Source organism: Pteropus vampyrus, unplaced genomic scaffold (assembly GCF_000151845.1).
Source record: "Pteropus vampyrus isolate Shadow unplaced genomic scaffold, Pvam_2.0 Scaffold573, whole genome shotgun sequence".
Taxonomy (NCBI): domain Eukaryota; kingdom Metazoa; phylum Chordata; class Mammalia; order Chiroptera; family Pteropodidae; genus Pteropus; species Pteropus vampyrus.
The window spans coordinates 100,047-116,133 of NW_011889354.1; the positions used below are offsets into that span (position 1 = coordinate 100,047).

General features: G+C 32.9%; 1 pseudogene; it reads right to left on the bottom strand.

The window, feature by feature from the left end:
• Nucleotides 1-13,638: 13,638 nt before the first annotated feature.
• On the bottom strand, nt 13,639-13,757 carry LOC111733553 (annotated as a pseudogene).
• Between the last annotated feature and the right edge of the window lie 2,330 nt (nt 13,758-16,087).

Below are 16,087 nucleotides of genomic sequence, written 5' to 3' on the forward strand. Positions count from 1 at the left end.
CATTATAATTTAACATCTGTATATTCTATTGTGTGTTTACTACCCAAAGACCAGTTTCCTTCAGCTACCATATATTCAATCCCCTTTACCCACTTCACCCTCCCCTTATTCCCCTATATTTGACCCCCTTTACCCCATCTACCTCCTCCCTTCTCCCTCATATACATTTCTTTGAAAGATGCCATTGAGATTTTGATGGAGATCTCATTAAATCTGTATATTGCTTTAGGCAATATGGCCATTTTAACTATGTTGATTCTTTCAATCTATGAACATGGAATATCTCTCTATTTCTTTGTGTCTTCTTCAATTTCTTTCAATAATATCTTGTAGTTTTCAGCATTATAGGTCCTTCACATACTTTAAGTTTATTCCTAGGTATTTTATTCTTTTTATTGCACATGGAATTTTTTTTTCTTTTTCTTTTTTCTGAAATTTCATTCTTAGAATATAAGAACACAGTGGATTTTTTACTTTGATTTTGTATCCTGCAATTTTATTGTTATTTGTTTATTCTTCCTAATAGGTTTTTTTTTTTTTCTTTTTTTTTTGGTGGGAATGTAAATTGTTGCAGCCACTATGGAAAATAGTATGGAGGGTCCTCAAAAAATTAAGAATAGAGCTATCTTATGACCCAGTAATCCCTCTTTTGGGTATCTACCTGAAACATTTGAAAACATTCATTAGTAAATATTTATGTGCCCTTATGTTCATTGCAGTATTATTCATGATAGCCGAGAGATGGAAACAACTTAAGTGCCCTTTGATAGATGATTGGATAAAGATATGTGGTACATATATACAATGGAATATCACTCAACTATGTTGCAACAACATGGTTGAATCTTGAAAGTATAATTCTAAGCCGGAAAAAGATAAGAACCATATGATTTCACTCATATGTGGGATATGAAACAGAAAGCAACTAATAGACAAACAAAAGAAAACAAAAATATAGACACAGACAGCAGTGTGGTGGTTACCAGAAGGGGTGGGAGATGATTGAGCAGGGTAAAGGGGGTCATTGGGTGGTAAATATACAGATAATGTATTAAAGCATTGTATACTTGAAACTTATATCACCTTATTAACGAATGTCACCTCAATAAATTTAATGAAAAATGAATATCAGGTACATACCATCTCACATCGCTTTTATATTAAAACTCCCTTGCTTATGAAGGCCGACTATAGTCTCAGAATCCTTGCCAATTCAGTTTATCAGAGTTGGCATTAGAAATGAAATCAATTTACAATCTCTGGTCAATTGGATAAGGTCTTAGTTTTTAATCTGATATCAACAGAATTCATGTTCTGCTCCTAATCTGACTTTACCATTAAGTATGATGTTAGCTGTAGGTTTTTTTATAGGTGACTTTTATCAGTGCAAGGAAGTTCTCCTCCATCTCTAGTATATTAGAAGTGGATGCTGTAATTTATTAAATGTTTTTCTATATCTATTGAGAAGGCTATATGGTTTTGTTTTAAGTTTGTTAATATGGCAAATTATGTGGATTAATTTTTAAAAAATATATGAAACTAATCTTGCATTCCAGGGATAAATACAACTTGGTCATGATGTATTATCATTTTCATGTACTGTTGAATTTGATTTGCTAAAATTTTATTTAGAATATTTGTATCCATGTTTTTGGAGGATATATTCTTTTGCTTATTTTTTTAATCTTGTAATGTCTTTGTCTAGTTTTGCTATCAGTGTAATCTTGGCCTTATAGTATATGCTCAGGAGTATTCCATCTTCTTTAGTTTTCTAGAAGAGTTTGTGAGAATTGGTGTTATTTTTTCTTATTATGGGATAGAATTCACCAGTCAAGACATCTGGAACTGGATTTTGTTTGGAAAAGAGTATTATCTAAAAATTCATTTTATTTAATATATAGGGCTATCCAAGTTATCTATTTCTTTTTAGAAGAGTTTTAGCAGTTTGTGTCTCTTAGAAAAAACTTGTCTATTTCATTTGAATAGTTGAATTTATGGGCATGAAGTTATAAAAATAATATTCATTTATTAATTTTTAAACACATGTGGAATATGTTATAATGTCGCCTCTCCCAATCCTTATTTTGGCATATAAAATAGAATTTTAAAAGAATATCAAAATCGTAAGAATTAGTATTTTTCTCCATTGGAAGAGATGTTAAAATTGAGGAAAGCTTCAGAATTGTGAGAGGAAAAGGAGAGTCAGACCTTGAGGAATGTCTCTAAGCAAGTCGTAAGCCCAGACATGTACTTCTACATTTCTGATAGGTTTTGTAGAACAAAATTATAAAGGCCTAGTGCCTTGCTTTCTTGGAGTAGTCTGGTGTGAATTCAAGTCCCCAGAGAAACTTCTTGAATAGCTGAATGTCAGTACATGTACGAGCTGTCTCAGATTTCTGCTTGTCCATTAGGTACATGACAGAGCATAACAAAGTTTCTCAGTGATCAAGTGAGAGAAGGGTAAAAAAAGGGACTGAGAATGACCTGGAAGACTTGACCTGGCATCATAATTGGTATGATGAGGATAGAGTGCGCCTGAAATCAACCTAGTGATTGAAGGGTAGATAATATACCAGAAGTGAACACCAACAATCAAAGTTCCATGAAAAATGTTCATCTTGGTAAAAGTCAGTGGAGGACAGAATGCTGTCATGGACCATGCAATCCTTCTCAATTCTACAATGATAAGCAAACCGTTTGAGACTTAGATCACCCCAGGTCGGGGGACTCTAAGACAGATTGAGTATTCAAAAGAATCTGTGGAAAACAAGATGGAAACATGACTGATTATATCTTGAATTTTGAGAATGGTAGTTCAAGAGTTGGTAAAATTCAATTTTAGCGGGAAAAAGTTTAGATTTTTACATATCTGCAATTTAGTGATGTAAAACTCTCATTCAATAGACACAGAATCCAAGACAACCAAATAGTTATATTTTTGTCCTCATTTTATTTCATTTAACAATAGTATTTGATGTTCACCAATTCTTCTTTTTAAAAATCATTCTTCTTTTGCAGGGATTGTTAAACATTTTCTGTAAAGGGCCCGATAATAAGTATTTTAGGCTTTGCTTTCTATGCACTTTCTGCTGCAACTACTCAACTTTTGTGTTGTAATACAAAAACCATTCTCAGCTTAGGGGGTGTGCAAGAACAGGCAGGGTGGAAGTTTGGAGGCAAGGAGCGGAAGAAGGGTCAGATTGATTCAGAGGCTATAGTTTTGCTTACTCCTATTTTTTAAGAGTCTGTATCACACACACATTCACAATTTTCCTTCACTTTTTTGTTCTTTTTTAGCCCCTTTGCTGGCTATTCTTCCTCTATTGTATTTCTCATTGATATCAGCCCTGTTTTCTCCAGTTATAAATCTCTCCATAGGTGATCTCATTCATTCCGATAGCCTTTTACTTTATTTTGTTTTATTTTACTTTATCTTATTTTATTAAATTTTATTATTATTTTTTGGAATTTTTGTAGAGAATTTAATCATGTTCTTAAGTTTATAGGGATTTATTATCAATTTATTCAAGGAACTGCTTTTCTTTTTATTATTAATTTCCCTCTTTTCATTGTTTTTTTGCTACTTATGGTCTTTATTCCCTGTTTCTCTATGCCTTAGCATTCGTTTTTTCCCATTGTGGTAAAAACACATAACAAAACTTACCCTTTTATCTATTTTTAAGTGTACAGTTCAGTAGTTTTAAATATACTCATATTGTTGTGAAATAGATTAAATAACATTAACATAGATTAAATAACATTAAATAACAACTCCCCTTTCACTTCTTGCTGCAGTCTCTGGTAACCACCATCTTACTTTTTGTTTCTATGAATATGACTATTCTGGGTACGTCATATAAGTAGAATCATGAAGTTTTTGTGATTTGTAACTGGCTTATTTCATTTAGCATAATATCTTCAAGGTTCATCCATATTGTAGAATATGATAGGATTTCTGTCCTTTTAAAGGATGAATAATTACCCACTGTATGTATATTTCACATTTTGTTTATCCATTGATGGTTATTTGGGGTTGCTTTCTCTTCTTGGCTATTGTGCGTAGTGCTGCTGTGAACACGAGAGTGCAAATGTGTCTCATTGAGACCCTGCTTTTAATTTTTTTGGATATATACCCAGAAGTGCGATTGCTGGATCATATGGTAGTTTTGTTTTTATTATTTTGTAGAATCTCTATACTGTTCTCCATAGCAGTTGCACTATTTTACAATCCCACTGATAATGTACAAGCTTTCCAACAATTGCATGTTCTCACCAACATGTGTTATTTTTTAAAATAGTAGCCATCCTAATGGGTGTGAGGTGATATCTCATTGTGATTTTGATTTGCATTTCTATTATGATTAATGATACTGAGTATATTTTGATATGCTTGATGGTAATTTGTATATCATCTTTGGAATCTTTGGAGAAATGTCTATTCATTTGAGATATGTCCTTTGCTCATTTTATAATTAGGTTGATTTTTATTGAGTTGTAGGACTTCTTTATATATTCTGGATATTAACTCTATCAGATATGTAATTTTCAAATATTTTCTCCTATTTCATAGATTGCCTTTCTCCACTGTTGGTTGTGTCCTTTGATTATATCCAGTTTTTAAGCTGGATATAATCCCATGTGTCTATTTTTGCTTTTATTGCCTGTGCTTTTGGTCTAATATCAAATAAATCATTGCCAAATTCAATGTCATGAGGTTTTTTTCCTATTATTTCTTTTAGGAATTTTATGTCTCGCATTTATCTCTTTAGTTCATTTTGAGTTAATTTTTATATGGTGTAAGATAAAGGTTCATTTTCATTCTTTTGCATGTGGACATACAGTTTTCCCAACATCATTTGTCCCTTCCCTCTTAAGTGGTCTTGGCATCCTTATTGAAGATTATTTGACTGTACACATAAGTGTTTATTTCTGGACTCTCTATTCTATTGATCTATTTGTCTGTCTTTTTGCCAGAACTATACTGTTTTGATTATTGTTTTTTTAAGGCATTCATTCTCGAAGTTATATATATATATATTCTTACAAAGTTTCAATCCTAAAAAGAATAGTTTTAGTTGTTTATAAATTTTCATAAATGGCAGTGTGCTATATTTTTACTATATTTATTTGTCTCTAATTTTAAGATCTCTCCATGTTGCCAAATTTGTTGCTTCTGCCTGCTGCATGGTGTTCTCTAGTATGCACCTGCCACAATTCAATTAATGATTCCTTTAGGAATAAACAATTAGTTTATCTCTAACTTCCTATTAGTGCAAACAATGTCTGGATGATAAATCTTTGTATATGTCCTCTTACAGACTTGTACAACAATATTTAAAATATACTTACCTAAGAACAGGATCATTGTATCAGAGGTCAAATGCATAAAAAATTCCAGATTTCTTTTGATAATAATTAATTCATTTTACATTCTCATTGGTTGTGCATAAAAGTGCTCATATTCTTGACAGTATTTGGTATAATCCAGGTTTTTAATTGTTGTTATTTTGATCAATTTGAAGTGGTATTCTTTAAATTTTTATTTTTCTGATTATTAATGATTTTCAGCATCTTGCAATATGCTTCGGCATATCCTTTTATGAATTGCCTATTTATATCCCTTGTCTATAATTTCTATTTAGTTTTCTATCATTTTATTTGTTTTTCAGGAGCTCTTGGTATATTTCAGCTATTAATCTATTGTCAGTTATAGATATTGCAGTCTATAATCTACTTGTTTACTAGTTTACTGGGGAAATCTACTATTTCCCCAGGCTATAATCTCCTTGTTTAACTTAATCTATAGTGGTCTTTTTTTAATAGAAAATTCAAATTTCAATACAGTCCATTTGTGCTTCTTGAAGTCTTTCTTTAGCCATAGGTCATAAAGATATTCTACTGCATTTTCTTCTATTAGGTCTATAAATTTACCTTTTTATATTTAGCTCAATAATTCTTCTGAATTTGACTTTGTGCATAGTATCTATCAGGTATGAATTCAGCTTCATTTTCTCTATTGAGTATGCCAGCTCTCCCAAGGTCATCTACATAACAATGTATTCTATTCACCTTCCTCTGTTTTTCACTTTTACCATATATCAATTTCCTATACATACATAGTTTTATTTCTGACATCTGCATTCGGTTTCAGTGATCTGCTTTTCCCTTCTGCAATATCATATTATTTTAATTATTTTGGATTTAATTTTTATTAATATTTGTTAAACTCTGTCTTTATTCTTTGCATCTGTTTTTTAAAGATGATTTAACAATTTACCAATCATTATTTTTTATTTAAACATAATTTTTCAAATTTCCCTAAACTTTTTTTGAGATTCTGAGTAAATCTCATTGAATTTAATTTGCAGTGAATTGACTTCTTTACAATATATATTAATCTTATTTATAAGCATATATATTTCTCTTTTCTGATGTCATATTTTTTATCCTTTATTTAAAATTCTTCTGTAATAATCTTATGCATTCTTTGTTAATTTAACTCAGATTCTTTATAAATTTGTTGATGTAAGAATAGGTCGCTATTTTTTCTTTTATATTTCTATGTTTATTGGAGACATAAAGAATGCTATTTGTTTGCATAAGATGACTAGTCTATTGAATACTCTCATTAGTTCTATTAACTTTCTAGTGATTCTTTTGGGTTTTCTGGGTAGATGATTTTATCCTCTGGAAAGAAGGACAGTTTTACATGTTCATTTCAACATTTACAGCATTTACGCATTTTTCTTTTCTTTTTAGGAATATCTGAGTAATGGGCCTGAAACTTATCAGTTGTATCAGGATATAATCAGGAGACAGAAACCATAAAGTAATTTGAAGAAGAGACAATTAATATAAATAATTATTAACGGGATTGGAGTAACAAAAGACTGATGAGTGAGGAGCAAAATATTCTAGAGAATAGAGGAATAGCAGATACAGGAAACAACCACTACCCTTAGGGATAAGAAAGAATAACGTAAGGAAGGAAAAAATCTAGAAGATTACTTTTACCTCAGGACTGAGATCCAGACTTCACTGGTAAGAGTGCAACCATGGACCACTGGCAGAGATGTTTGCTGAGGCTACAAGGCCACCCAAGAAGGTTCTGGGCAGGTTCTAGGGGAAACCATGCAGAGGGAGGTGCCATGTTGGCAGTGTTTGCTGGGAAGCCACTCTCTAAGATGTTAGGGGTAGCTGACCTGGAGAGGTGCTGTCTCATAGAATTCTCTGTGAAGCTGCCCCTATGGTATGTCTGGCAAAACTTTTAATGGGAAGTACTGGGCTAGCTGGATTCTGCTGTGCAGCTACCCAAGAGGGTGCCTGGAGAAGTTATTTATAGTCGGTGTCATGCTTGTGGCTCGTCACTAAAAAGCCCCCAGAGAGGAAGCTGGTAGAGGTGTCTGTGGGGACGTGCTATGTGTTACTGCCTGGTGGGTGCTGCTGGAACCACGGGCTGCAGACACCACACATGCTGCAGGAGCCTGGTACTGCAGAAGCCTGGTACTGCAGAAGCCTGGTACTGCAGAAGTGGTGCTACCTGTGCTGCAGGAGCCTGTCTAGAGAAACACACCAGAATCAGGAAGAAAAACCCCTCCTCCTTCCAGTGTGCCCTCAGCACCTTCTACTGACAAAGCCTAATACCATGTGGGCTGCAAAAGAAACATATTTACAGGGTGTTATGGGTGGAATTGTGTCCCCTACAGATTCCTACATTGAAGCCCTAACTTCCAGTACCTCAGAATGTGACTTTGAGTTGTGGTCTCTAAAGAGGTAATTAAGGTTAAATAAGATCATTATAGTAGGTGTTGACTGGTGTTCTTATAAAAAGAGATTAGGACACAGACACACACAGAGGAAAGGCCAACTAAAGACACAGAGAGTAGTCTGTCCGCAAGCCACGGAGAGAGGTCTCAGACTAAAATCAATCCTGCTGACACCTTGATCTTGGACTTCTAGCCTCTAGGATTGTGAGAAAATAAATTCTGTTGTTTAAGCCATCTAGTCTGTAGTACATTGTCATAGCAGCCCTGGAAAACTAATACACAGGTTCTATTTCTCTTTCTGAGTAGTGGGTAGAGTGCATTTGAAGCTGAGTGAGACATTACAAATTGGTAACTGACACATCAAGTTTATAAGCTTAGAAAGTTAAAAAATTCTCTGAACCTGTTTTCTTATCTGTAAACATGGAATTCTTGACAGAATTGAAGGCTCTTTTCAAACTTTTAAAAGTTACTTCCATTTTCTCCCTGACTATCAACCACATACACAAAGACTTTCTTATTCATAGAAGTATTTTCAGGTAGAGCCAAATATTTGGAATCAGAAAAACTTGCCCGTTTTGGCACTTACAGGCTCTGTGACCTTAGCTAAGTTGCTTAACTCTCTGAACCTCACTTTCTCCATACAGAAAATGTGGGTTATCCTAGTACTTCCCTTATAGTGATGTTGTAAGGATGAAGTGAGAGGAAAAAATATATATGACACTTAGCTCTGTGTTTGGCACACAATTAGTGCTGGGTAAATTGCAGAATATTATTATCTTTGTAATGCCAATATCTAACAGAATGACTCTACATAGTCTGTGAAATATGTATTTGTTGCTGAACAAACTGAACTGAACAGATTTTCAATGGGAGAACTTCAGACGTAACTGGTTCTCTCTCTCTCTCTCTGGTATAGTATGTTTACACATAGTAAATATCTACTTAGCATCTTTCAAAATCATAGAAATGTCCCTGATTACTTGTAGTGAATTAGGTGTGGACGCCCACACAGGAGCATATTACCAGTCTAGTGTTATAGGGGATAATAGATCTCACTGAATAGCCAGGGGGAAAACAAAACAAGACAAAACAAAAACAATCTCAAAAATGACTTAAAAGGTCATCCCTGAAGAATGAAAAGTTGGAGAAAATAGTTATTTTAAATACTAGAAAAAGGAACTAGCAGCAAAAAACAGGAAACCCATCAAGCCTCAACTTGTTTTCAGAAAATTCCTAATTAAATCACGATGACTAAATCTGACAGGTACAAAACAAAATCTGATTTTAATGACTATCAACTTCCTGGCTTTTGGGGCGACTTTAATATGGGCTCCCCCACTGTTTCATATTGCAGAATATTTCTCCTTAAGATAACATGGCAGAAATCAATAATTTTATTTTAAATCTTACATCAGGAACAAGGTCAGCCAAGGTCATATATCTTCAATAAAGTCATTGTTTCAAGCTGAACTTGTGTATAATAGCTGAGGCATGAACAAACATAAGACTTCAATACCAGAGAAGGAGGAAAACATGCAATTCTATGGTGAGATTTCTAACGCTGAATGAACAGAACTAATGTTTTTAAAATGAAAAATCTGATTTTTAATTTTTGCTCTCAAGGTATAGACAATCACACACATACAATTACAAGATTTACTGCTTAATATCCTCTTAACCACTGAAAGTAATTCTGTTTATGTTAGAAAAAAGAAGCCAAGTAGAAAGGTCATTATGTTGTGTCTGCAGCTCTCGCTCCTAATATGTGAGTCTCATTTATAAGTAGAGGAAAAAAATCAATAATCCTTTTAAGTTACCTTGGATTCCAAGTGGAAAATGCTTTAACCCACTGTACTGTGGTGACTTAGAGCCTCTGTGAGATATTATGCAATGTTGTTTCACCAAGGATCCCAGCTCACTTCAATAGCTTTTAATTGCATTGTTGAATCTGTCTTGGCTGGTGAAGAAAATAAATGCTGTCACTGCTTCCTGAAAGCTTAACTCTTTTATTCATCAATTGTTTGTGATCATCTTCCTGAAAGTTAACTTTGTTTTTATATAAGTTACCTGAAAGATTGAAGTAGTTTCACAAACACATTTCCAGCAGCCCCAGAACAAAAACCTTTAAGCTTTTAATTTACTTATGTTCAACTAATATTTACTAAGTACCAACTGTGTATAAGGTCCTACATACTATGTGAAGCAGCTGACAAGAAATGAGTAAGACAGTTTTTGTTTTCAAGAAGCTTTAATTAGCCGGAAAGAATGAGTTGAGAATCTTAATATCTACAATTCGAAGTTCTATATAAATTACCATGTAAAAAGAGAAAAAAAACTTTGTCCAAAGTACAAAGGTTCAAAGGATCTCTGTCCCACACACATAAAATTAAAGGGAAGACAAAAGGTTTATTGTCCTTGAAGAATGGATGAAAATTTGAAACAAAGAGTTGGAGAGTTTGCCATGTGGAAACAAGTGAATTGATGAGCAAAAGTGAAGACAAGATAAATACCAAACCTTTCCCAAGCTGAAGCCCAAGCATTAAAAGCAGATGAATTTGAAAGCAGGTAGAATCTAGGTTGTGAACATGTTGCTTCTCTGACAAAATTAGTAACATGATCAAAGTCAAAGGCTGGAAGGAAGATTATTCTGGTAGTAAAGTAAGATTACTCTGGTCAGTAGATATTAAGAAGAAAAAACAGACACAAATAAAGACACAAGCTATATTAGATTAGACATCAGATGCTTTAGAAGTATATAGTAAGCATATTGTATGTTGATTAGTTAAAGATATTCCTAATCTAGAACAAATTCTGACTTTACGTCTCAAGGGTATGGATTCTGATGCCGTTTCTTCTATGAATTGTAAGAGCTTGGTAAGAATGAATTAATGAATAAATGATTGAATAAATAAATGCCAGTTATGTTCAGACACTGTGCTGGACACTATGTATATCATCACTAATATCTACAGTGATTCTTTAGATAGGCATCAATAACTTCATTTTACAGATGAAGAATTAAGACAAAGAGTGTGTAGGTAACTTACCAAATGTCAGAGAATCGATAAACAGCAGAGTTGAAATTTGAGCCAAATAATTCTGACCAAAGCCTATGCTCATCCAACTCTAGGTTTGAATAATTCTCTCCTTGCCTTAGCTCTATAACTTTTTACATATCACTCAATATCTTAGTTTCCTTAGTAATAAATCTAGATAACTTTAAACCTACTGGGTTTTCAAAATTAGATTGAAATGTCTATCATAGTTAGTGTTCCTTAAACTTACTTTTTAAAGGATGATGAAATTAAAAAGAACATAAAAAAAAATCTATAAAACTTGTTAAATGACTGTTCTTTGTCTCCAAAGTAAATGCTATTATTTGCAAGTGATTAAACAAAACAAAACAAAACAAAACAAAAAACCCCACGACTTTCATCCTAGTTCTTGTAGCCTCTCCATAACCCATTTCTAGTTCATATTATTTTATTAGCTCATATTCTTTTTAATTTTTCTACCTCATGCTGTATGTTACATTCTTAAATATGAATATGTGAGTGTTCTGAGCATATGTAGTATAAGCACACTCAAAGTGCTTCATTAATATAACATTAATATAACATATATTTCTCCATCGGTGAAAGATTAGGTGACACTGAATTTATTTCCCTTCCCATTTATTTGGTTCCCATATGCTTTGAAAATAGGACAAGCGAGGTAGGTGAGAATGTTTCTAGATGGTTCTGATAGAAAATTAGATGCACACTAGGAGCAATGTATTAAATGTATACATATCAAAAAAGATTTATATTTAAAATGTATTGTTCATTAAAAAGTAAAAAAGAATAAAATATACAACAAAACTAATTTATATAAATTAAAAATATATGTGCACCAAAAGCATGCATTTTGAATAAACATATACCAACAAAAACCATGTTAAATTCATTAGAATATTTGCCTGTGGTAGGAGGAGAAAAGGCATTGACTATGGGAATATAATGGAATTATACAGCAACTGTGGGTTTGTGTGGGCCAGTGCTGATAATGTGCCATGAAATGAATGCTATAATATAAAAGAAAAATGCCAAATATTTGTTAACCCTCTGCATTGGAGTCCTTTAAAAACTAGTAGAAGAATGGAGTTCTCATGAACCTTCAAAGAGGAGGAAATCCAAGTTTGGGTCAAAGAAATTATCCTACATCAAAAGGAGGGAAGTATTGAAAAAGGTAATGTTTAATGACACAAGGATAAACAAGAAATGAAAGCATGGTGGGTTAAGGGTGTAAAGCTGCTTCTTGGCAGTCTCCATAGAACCTTGCAAGTTTTTTTGAATTCTCAAATCTACTTCCTAACGCCGACTTTACCCCCGGAGACAGGGTTTAGGAAGAGAACAGTGACTTTTGGAATCAAGAATTGCTGGATTTAAATTCTAAACTCTATCACTTATTAGTTGTGAAGACTAGGACATGGTACTCAATCTTTTTAAACCTGAGCATCTTCATACATAAAATAGCTTCTTTACTATGCTGAAGTGAGAAATAAATGAGTAAAATACTTAAGTGCCTAGCTGGGTTCATAGTAAGCACACTGTCAATTGTAGTTTTTACATGCTTTGTCTTTTCCCGGCATCGCCACTATGAATTTACTCAATGAACATTGAATGAGATGCTATTTTGGTTTACGCACTGTATATACAAAAATGGAGAAGACACACCTACATTTTCAAAATAATTGTAATTCAATAGAGAAAACAGAGTTAAACAGAAAATTATATTATAAGATGAGAAAAAATTTAATGATAAGGCATATAGCGAGTGGTTGAGGGACACAGAAGAGGGAACTCAGAATCAACATTTCTTGGAAGAGAAGATAACTTCAGTACTGTCATGTAGATTTAGTAAGAGACAATTAGGATGCAAAGTTCCAGAAGAATCCTTTTGTGTGAAGAAAATTGCTAAACCATAATTCATGGTCATTCCAAAGATTAGAACTGATAAATGAGTCTTTTAGTTGGTTCTTCATTGTAAAATTTTATTTTCTAATAAATAAATCTTTAGTTCCTGAAATATATAGCAATGTGATAAAACTGCCTACATGACTCCCCAAAGTGACACATTTCATGGCATTTTTCTTTTATATTTTACTTATTTCACTTTGCTTTGCTAGGATACTCAATTGGCCAGTGTGGGGCTAATCTCGTTTTCTATCAGGTTAAGGAGACTTCTTTTAAGAGCCTTGAAATTCTGGGAACTATTTTTCTAAACTCTGATTTAATCCATATATATTTGTTCAGTGTTTGTGTTTCATGCTGCTTTTTGTTAAGTTAGTATTATTTTAAACACTCGTATAGTGTATGTATTTACATGTATGTACACATATGTATATATATATCTGTGTGTGTATAAATACATATGTATATATATATTCATATACATTTTTTTCCCTTAAAAAGAGAAAATAAGAAGGGTTATGTTTGGACAGGGCATTATAAACCCAATACATGATAGTGATGTTGAAAATGTTTTTCCCTTACAACTTCTACTGAAATGGCAAGACTTTCTTAAAACAACACTTGGTGTTTGTTTTTAAAACAAACCCATGGGTTTACTTTGTAAAAATTCATGAATTTTTTTATTCATCTCATATCCTTTTCAGAGTTGCTCCATGCCAAAGAAAATATGATTAGGGGAGCTCAGGAAGAGTTTTGGTCAGCAATAAGACATGATAGATATATCTTGTTGGGGATTCAAAAGGCAGAATGGGAATATTTTCACGGACACTCTTGGGTGGTGGTGGGGGAGTAAGTTATAACTCCTAAACTCTTGTCAAATGATAACTCAGAGGTTTTTTGTTTTTTTGTTTTTTTTTTTAAACCTACAGCACCTGGTATTCCTAGGTGGTCTCCCATCCAAGTACTAACCAGGCCTGATCCTGCTTAGCTTCCAAGATCAGATGAGATCAGGCACAGTCAGGGTGGCATGGCTATAGAAAATAACTCAGACTTTTAAAAATACTTCCAGCTTCTGATTGATAACAGTAGCTTAAATTTAGCAGCAAAGCTTCTATAAAAAACCCCAATAAACTAAGTCCTAAAAATTTTATAAAACCCAGTGGCAATACTAAAGCTGGTATTGACAAAACACTTAAATAGATCTATTCCCTGTATGTTCACTTTTGTGGTTCAGAGTTTAAGATGTAGTTTACTCTAGAAATTCTTCTCTCCTTGCCTTGAATATTGACAGAGTTCGAAATAAAATATGTCTATGATGAAGCCAATAGAACAGATTTCTGTTGAAATCTGCCCCATTCCCAGATTGCAGAAGGCGTGAGGATTTAGAACTTGCTTTGATGTCACTTGAAATGCTGCATTTTGCAGAGGTACATGGGCATAAAATGGACAAGGTTAGGAAAAGAGAGTGTTAGTTTCAAGAATGGGTATTTTACCTTCAAGAGTTTTAATGTGCACAAAAGGCATAGAATAAATGTCTTCTCCAAAATATATTCAAAACCATTTAAGTCACATAGATTCATGCTTTTCACTTTCTCTTTGGAAACCTAACAACTAGGAGCTCTGAATTTTCCCATGTGTCCAATGTGGATATAAACAGAGAACCAAATCCAAGTTGCATTCCACAGGTGTCTATTTCAACAGCTCAGTTGATATTAACCAGTCAATTTTAATAACTGAATGGAATACAGTAAAAAAGGCAGTGAATGGAAAAATGGAAGTGATTAGACTGAAAAGTCTCTATTGCAGTTCGCAGATATTGTTGTCTCTTGAAACTGTAAGAAAAGGTAGATATTATTTGCAAATTTCTGTGGTTTTACAAGAAAATAAAAATTGATGATGTTGGCTACATCAAGTAAAGAACACTAAGAATACCTCCCTGTGTGTATGTGTATTTGTAAAGTTCACACCTTCTCTGGAATGTCCAGATGGCCTCGCCAACGTCTGGCAAGTTTTCAAAGAATGTTGAATGACATGCTTTACCTTGGCTTTGATTGTGCCAAAGTTCAACTTTGGTCTTGGTGATTGGCAACAAATAGCTCATCAGCCTTGGGTTTGGCTTTTGTATTTGTGATACCAAACAGTGAATGCCTAATGCAGTGTCATTTTTTCATACTCAGATAATGTTATTAACAATCATTTATACACATAGGTTATCATCACATTCAATCAACTTTAGGAATGCAGACAGGTATATCGTTTGAATTTATTTTTAGTATCTGAATATGCACTATAAATGAATAGAACACACCAGATGTAAGTTGGAAGTACAAAATCCCCTTAAATGTTTTCTATGTTCAAAATCCATTAATCAGTTAAAATATATAGATATTTTAAAGTTAAAATACTTTGCTAATTAATTATAATAAAATTTCATATTCATAGAATGATCAAGAACTTTAAGTAATTGAAGTAAGGAAATAGCATTTATAGCATTAAATTGCTTTAAAAATATTTTGGTTTTTAATTATTTACTTACAATTAGGATATCAGTTAGGACAAGTACCTTTCAAGAAAATGTCTTGTTTATTTCACATCTTGTAAAAATGTATTATGAGCAGAATGTCCAATCAAAACATATTTGGTTCTCATTAATTAAACTTCAAAATAGTTGACGCTAAACAAATGATTTAAGAAGATAGTTTCTTCTAGTTCTGAATTGATGGAGGCTAATTAATCAAGAGTTTGTCAAAACTCTTTATATTGCTTTATATTACTGCTCAGCATTTTCAGCAATGAAGATAAAGAATTTCTGAGATTTGCCTGAGATGTAGATCTTAGCTACAAATTTCCATGAGAAAACATAAGGGAAAAGGTCATCCAGAATTATATTCTGCTTTGTATAATATCATTAGTAATGTTATTAAAATTATTATGTTTATACTTTATATATGGGACACAAAGAAGTGACTAGGTTTTTTTGCTTTTTTAAAAAAATTAACAGCAAAATGAAATAGTGACAAATTCCATGCTTCTACCTTATTCATTGGTTAGAAATTACTGTGTTTTAGATAGCTGACATTATGCGAAGTCTTATTGAAAATATATTTTCAGAAAGGAAAAGCTTTCTAGAAAGTGTTGTGAAGTTTTCACGAAGAATGTAATAAGCATAGAGATTTTTTTTGTGTTCACACTCATCAGTTGTACATTCAGAATAATTCTAACATAGCGTAATTGGCCTTAAGTCAAAGAAGCTACATGACATACAGGAGATGTTCAAATACTTTTTCAAAGACTATTTTAGATTCAGTTTGCACACTTAGAAGAATGCTACTTAAACAAAGAAAAATTTAAAACTGTACATGTGGTAAT